Here is a 7179-nt window from a genome sequence, read left to right as displayed (position 1 = left end):
GTTAAGGAAGAAATAAAGGGTTAAATTAAAGACTTCCTAAAATTCAATGAAAATGACCACACTACATACCCAAATTTATGGGACACATGAAAGCAGTGAAAGTTCATAGCAATAAATGCCTACATAAAGAACTTGGAAAAATCCTACACTAGTGAATTAACAGAACATTTGAAAACTTTAGAACAAAAAGAAGCAAACTCACCTAAGAGAACTAAATAGCAGGAAATAATCAAATTGAGGGCTGAAATCAACAAAATAGAAACAAAGAGACAAATACAAAGAAACAATGAGACAAAGAGTTGGTTCTTTGAGAAAATCAACAAAATAGACAAACCCTTATTCAAACTAACCAAAAGGCAGAGAGAGAATATCCAAATTAACAAAATCAGAAATGAAAAGGGGGACATAACAACAGACATGGAGGAAATACAGAGCATCATCAGGTCATATTTCAAAAACTTGTACTCCACAAAATTGTAAAACTTAAAGGAAATGGACAACTTTCTGGATAAATATCACTTACCAAAAATTAAATCAAGACCAGATAAGCAAAATAAACAGACCTATAACTGCTGAAGAAATAGAAACAGTCATCAAAAGTCTCACAACCAAAAAATAAAAAAATAAAAGCCCAGGACCAGATGGTTTCAGGTCAGAATTCTACAAGATTTTCAAAGAAGAAACAATACCAATACTCCTCAAATTATTCAGAAACAGAAGGAACATTGCCAAACTCTTTTTATGAGGCTACAATTACCCTGACACCCAAACCACAGAAAGACATTACTAAGAAGGAGAATTACAGGCCAATCTCATTCTTAAACACTGCTGCAAAAATCCTAAATAAAATACTGGCAAATCAAATCCAAGAACACATCAGAACCATCATCCACCGTGATCAAGTCGGTTTCATCCCAGAGATGCAGGGATGGTCTAACATACAAAAATCTGTCAACGTCATCCACCATGTAAACAAACTGAAAAATAAAAACCATATGATCATCTCATTAGATGCCGAAAAAGCTTTCAACAAAATACAACATCACTTCATGATAAAAGTCTTGGAGAGAACAGGGATATAAGAAATAAACCTAAACATAATAAAGACAATATACAACAAGCCAACAGCCAACATCAAACTAAATGGAGAGAAACTCCCAGTAATCCCACTAAAATCTATTCTCTCCATATCTATTCAATACAGTTCTTGAGGTCCAAGTTAGAGCAATAAGACATAAAAGGAGGGGCTGGAGAGATGGCTCAGTGGTTAAGAGCATTGTCTGGTCTTCCAAAGGTCCTGAGTTCAATTCCCAGCAACCACATGGTGGCTCACAACCATCTGTAGGGGTCTGGTGCCCTCTTCTGGCCTGCAGGCAGACACACAGACAGAATATTGTATACATAATAAATAAATATTTAAAAAAAGACATAAAAGGAGATCAAGAGGATACAAATTGGAAAAAAAAGTCAAACTCTCACTGTGATATGATAGTTTACATAAGTGATCCAAAAATTCTATCAAGGAACTTCTACAACTCATCAACACTTTCAGTAATGTAGCATGATACAAAATTAACTCAAAAAAATCAGTAGTCCTCCTGCACACAGATGATAAAAGGGCTGGGGAAGAAATCAGAGAAATAATACCCTTCACAATAGGCACAAATAGCATAAAATATCTCGGAGTAACTCTAACCAAACAAGTGGAACACTTGCATGACAAGAACTTTAAATCTTTGAAGAAAGCAATTGAAGAAAATACCAGAAAGTGGAAAGATCTCCCATGAGCTTGGGTAGGCAGAATTAACAAAGTAAAAATGGCAATCTTAACAAAAGCAATCTACAGATTAAACGCAATGCCCAGCAAAATCCCAGCAAAATTCTTCACAGACCTCAAAAGAATGGTACTCAACTTCATATGGAAAAGCAAAAAACCCAGGATAGCCAAAACAATCCTGTACAATAAAAGAACTTCTGGACACATCACAATCCCTGACTTCAAACTCCACTACAGAACACTACAGAAGTCAGGGACTGTGATGTTTCCAGAAGTTTTTTTTTTTTTTTTGAAAAAAGATGCAAAATTAAAAAGAAAAACTGTTTAATATCCAGGAAGTTGAGAGAGGAGAAGCAAGATTATATTCAAATTGTTTGAAAGTGTTGAGATTGAAAGGATTCAAGAGAAGAAAACACCTAGCTGGTGTTCTCCAGCCTGGGCCCTTCCTAATACCACCCTGTGGGCTAGAGAGACAGTGTCTCAGTCACTGTCCTACTGCTGTTAAGAGATGCCATGACCAAGGTGACTTTAAGGAGACCCACACAGAAGACTGGGTGGTGTGCCCCAGGATCCCAGGAGAAACATGGCCTGCCTGGGCCTAGCGGCACTGGGTGGATGAACAATATTATGGTGAGCAAATGTATAATGTGGTATGGGAGACAGACAGACAGAACGACAGACAGGTGGACGGGATGGTTCATATCCTGTGAAGAGGTGAAAGGGGTGGCCCGAGGCGGGTGACCTGATTGCCACCCAGGGCCGTGTTGATGTCTGGGCCTGGGCTGCTGCGGGGGGCCCCTTTCGGGGTTCGTGACTCTGGTGCAGTGTGGTCTCTGTTGATGTCCTGATGCCTCTTAAGGCTGAGAGGACAGGGCTGTACAGACTTGTCCCCACCCTCCACACATTGGCTGTAACACTAGGGAGAACTGGTCCTGCCCCTCACCAGAGGAAGCACTCAGGAGAGAGGGTCCTGCACCCCACTGGGCTGCACAGTAGAGCTGACCCTGTTTGCTGGGGCATTGGGTGAGCTGGTGCTGAGTGCGTGACAATGGGAAAGCAAGGCATGCCTCTCTTGTCTCCACGTGATGGCATGGGTGAGGGAAAGATGTTCTCCTCCCGTCGCCGCTCCTCACCCAATCACTTACCTGCTGCAACACTCAGGAGAACAGCCCTATGCCTCATCTGGACAACCTTATAGAGTTGACCTGTAGACGGGCATAACTGGTACAGCCTCCCTCACTTGTGATGTGGTGGCTGGGGTGAGGGAAAGATGCCCTCCCCCCACTGCCTCCAGCTGGTGAGGGTGCTGACCCTTCCCCTTTACCAGCTGCAGCACTTGGGAGGAGGTGCCCTGCGCCTCATTCGGGAAGCATACCCAGAGCTGACCTGTTGACAGGGGTGCAAGTGAGTGGCCCCAAGAACATGAGCATGGGAGACCTAACCCTACCCTTAATCTGCCATGTGGTGGTGTGGGCGGGGAAAAGATGCCCCCAACTCTATGCCTGAGGTGGGTGGGAGAGCTGTTCCTGGCCTTCTCCAGCTGCAGTGCTCAGGAGAACAGACCCCTCACCTCACCAGGACAGGAGTGCAGGTGACAGAGCTGAGAATGCCTGCATGGGAAATCTGGCCCCTCCCCTCATCTGCCACGTGGTGGTATGGGTAGGGAAGAGACTCCCTTTCCCAGCTCTTGCCTCTTCCCCAGTGGCAGGTGTGGGAGAGCTGACCCTAAGGGCATGAAAGCAGAACTGGCCCTGCCCCTTGCTCATCACTAGGAGGGGTGAAGTAGCCAGGGCAGTGCTGGAGAGCTCACCCTGGCGGTGAGGACTGGGGAGAGCAGGTGGGCTGACCAACCCTGCCACTACCCTGACCCAGAACCAGGATTATGAGTTGGTCCACTCCAACATCCACCCCATTTGTGATCTGCTGGAGCACCTGAATGAGCCAGTCCTGCAGACCCAAAGTTGCAGAATCTCCACAACACAGGGCAACAACAGGGTACCTAAGAGGAGTCCCAGTGAGGGCCCAGCACCAATAATGTAGCAGAAACCAGACCAATGACTCTCTGCAATGAACACGTGTGGACAAAAGGGTTTACTGTGTGACTCTGCATCACACTACACCGGGAAGAGGGCTGCGACCACTGCCCAGCCTCCATGACTAACTCGTAGTTTAGCTCTGCAATCTGATCTTCAAGCAAGCTTTATTTGTTTATTTGTTAGATTACAAACAAAATATCACTACATTTCCCCTTTTTGTCTAAAACAAAAAGGTCTATAACTAATATAAGAACAACTATATACAATAAGTACAATACAGGCAATAAATACATCAACAATGTCTAGTCCATTTGAAAAATTCAGAAAAAAATATTCCATCATCTATCCTATCTTGGTGAATTCAAAGTCTTGTACCTAATTTATTTTACTTTCTATCATAACTTGCATTACCATGCAAAACAATTTTTTGATGTCTCTCAACCTTATACATTTTATACCTCTTTAGTGAGTTTCTTTTCTGCATTTGGTGATAAATATAACTATCTAGTTTTCAACTCCTTTAGAGACCAGAGAAGGAAATAATATTAACTGAGTAAGCAGGAGGTGAGAGCAAGTGACTCCTAAAAAATGTGAGAAATGACAGAAACAGCTGGCTGCCTGGACAGTCACCCAGTGTTCCTCTTCAACGTTGGGGCATCCATCTTCAGCCTACAGGCCTTCAATATTTAACAGACTTTTCTATAAAGCAGTATTTTAATTTTTATTTTATTTTGGTTTTTTGAGACAGGGTTTCTCTGTAGCTGTGAAGTCTGTCCTGGAACTTGCTCTGTAGACCAGGCTGGCCTTGAACTCTAAGAGATCCACCTGCCTCTGCCTCCATTGTACTGACATTAAGAACATACAGCACCACTGCTTGGCTGATTCAGGATTTTTGAAGGACTGTCCTGTGTTGTCTTGGCAAGGTGTAGTGGTCATTTTCTATTGTGTCGTGCTTGTCCAATTTGGATAGCACACCATCAGAAATCAAGGCAAGAGCACTTTCTTTCCCAGTGGCTTACTTTTGCCACAAAGAAAGTGAACTTCATACGGAATTTCCTTGATGTCCAGCACCTTCTCCAAAGTAAATTGATGTTCCAGGAGCAAATATATCTCATTGTCATAAAAAAAGAACCTATGTTATTAAAACATCTTAAATGCCATATTCTATAGATCTCTGAAGTGTGTGAATATGACCTGTCTACCTAAAATATATCTTTGACTGACCTTAAAAACATACCCCATGTGGCTACAAGATTTATTGTAATAGGTGATTAACTACTAAACTGAACTTTTATTATCCCACATAGTTGGTAATAATAACTTCCAAGGACTAGAAGTTTGCATTACTTTTTGAAATGAGCTGTATAGGTACAATACCTTGCAAGAGTAGAAATGTATGTACAGAATGTTCTAACAAAATTAATCTCAAATTTGTATCAATATACAAAATTTGTATACAATATACAAAAGTCCAATCCAACTTAAAACATTTAAAACTAGTAGCTGTTGCGGGAGCTCCTTCCGCTTCTTCAGCCAATAGCCATTGAGATACCAGCCCATTGGGGTGTGGTCTCTCTCCCTTTAAAAAAGCTGAGACTTCCCTCTTCTCTCTCTCTTGCTTCCTGCTCCGCTTCTGGCGAGGACTCCCTTCCTGACTGTGCAGAGGGTTGTTGTCTGGGACTGTGATCTGTAAGTTTTTTCCCTTTTAAATAAATAACCATTCTATTAATCATAATTCCAAACTGGTGTGGGATTGTTTGTGACTTACGCCTTCAAGTAGCTTCTTTTTAAAAGTAGATTCAGTAATCTACCTTTTAATCTTACCATATCTCTATCCTCCCTTCTTTCTTTTCAGAGTAGAGTCAATTATATACCCTATCATATATGTATCCCCCCACTTTTTTTCAAAACAAGAATCTTAAATCTAATCTCTGTTGTTTAGCTTTTTTCCATGACCATTACCAATAACAACTTGTAACCAATCCCCCTAAACAATGACAAATACACCTAACCCAATGAATGACCAAAAGCTACCCACCCTACCTCTTGGGAATGTGGGCATCATGTTCTTAAATTTGTTTCCTGTTGTCTGGGGGTGATAGCATCTTTAGGGGATCCTTAAAAGAAAACATAGGTTAATTGTGAAGTCCTGGGAGAGGGAGTTGTGTCATCTGTTATCCAGTCTCTGTGTAATGGGAAAGTGCATACTTGTCTCAAGTCCTGGCTAGCATAGTCTGGGAGGCTGCATCATCTCAGGTAGCAACCTCAAACTGTTCTGAGCAGTTTGTAGTCTAAAGATGATGTTCAGGTGATGTTTCTCAGCTTAGTGGTGTTATCATAGCCCTGATATAATCATCATTGTGGGATCCCATCTTTTTTTTCTCAAGACTTCAGAGACTTCATTAGGTCAGATTATTGTTTCCTTGGTAATTTTTTTCCAGATAGTTATCCTTTCTACCTTGGATTTTTTATTTTTCCAAAGGTCTTTAAATTCCTCAAAATGGTTTTTATTTTCCTGGAAAGACAAAAACAAAACCTGCCCCAACCCTACCTAACCTTGGAGAACTTCCCTTTTGGCAAATTATATCTAAATCAGATGAAAAGTATTTGTTAGTCTTATAAATTAGTTTAGATTGAATGATCACACTGGTTGACTCTTCTAATTAAGAGTCTCTCTTGTTCTGGTTTCTCCTGAAATTTTTCTTTTATTTTCTAAAGCTGTTCTATCATCCAGAGCAGTATGGTTTTTTACAATAGGTGCTGGGTTCTTTAATTGCTCTGGGAGGAGATTCCTCCACAATGGCAGGAAATGACTGAAGCAGATTTGGCATGGGGGCCTGCGAGAGGCCCCTCACGGAGTTTCCCAAGGGATACCTTGAATGTCCCTCTTTGCCATACCTTCTGCATAATCTAGAAGGGAGGGGTGTTCTTTTTGGATTATTCTTAGAAAAATATTGTTTCTGGGAATGCCATGAATATGTGACCTTGTTTGCCACAATTGAAACACTTGACATTTTGGGTTTTCTTCAAACCTCTGGAAATCACCTTTCCTATCCAAGTATAATCGTGGTCATGAGATTCAATATTAATTATATCTTGGATCCATTCATCCAAAGGTGCTGACCGTGCCTTTAAAGGCCTAATTATCCTTTTGCATTGAGAATTAGTATTTTCAAAAGCCAGAGATTCAATTATTATTTGTCTAGCTTCTGAATTTGGTATCATTCTATTTACTGCTGATGTCAATGTTTGTAAAAAAAAAAAAAATCATGAAAGTTTCCTTCATGCCCTGTGTGACTTTAGTAAATGACTCAACCTTCTTTCCTCCTTCAGTTCTGTCCCAAGCATTCAAAGCTGCTGCACAGC

The sequence above is a fragment of the Microtus ochrogaster genome, chromosome 2, assembly GCF_000317375.1.
Source record: "Microtus ochrogaster isolate Prairie Vole_2 chromosome 2, MicOch1.0, whole genome shotgun sequence".
Classification (NCBI taxonomy): Eukaryota; Metazoa; Chordata; class Mammalia; order Rodentia; family Cricetidae; genus Microtus; species Microtus ochrogaster.
The sequence above is the reverse complement of the archived record's forward strand: the minus strand, read 5'-3'. Positions refer to the sequence as shown.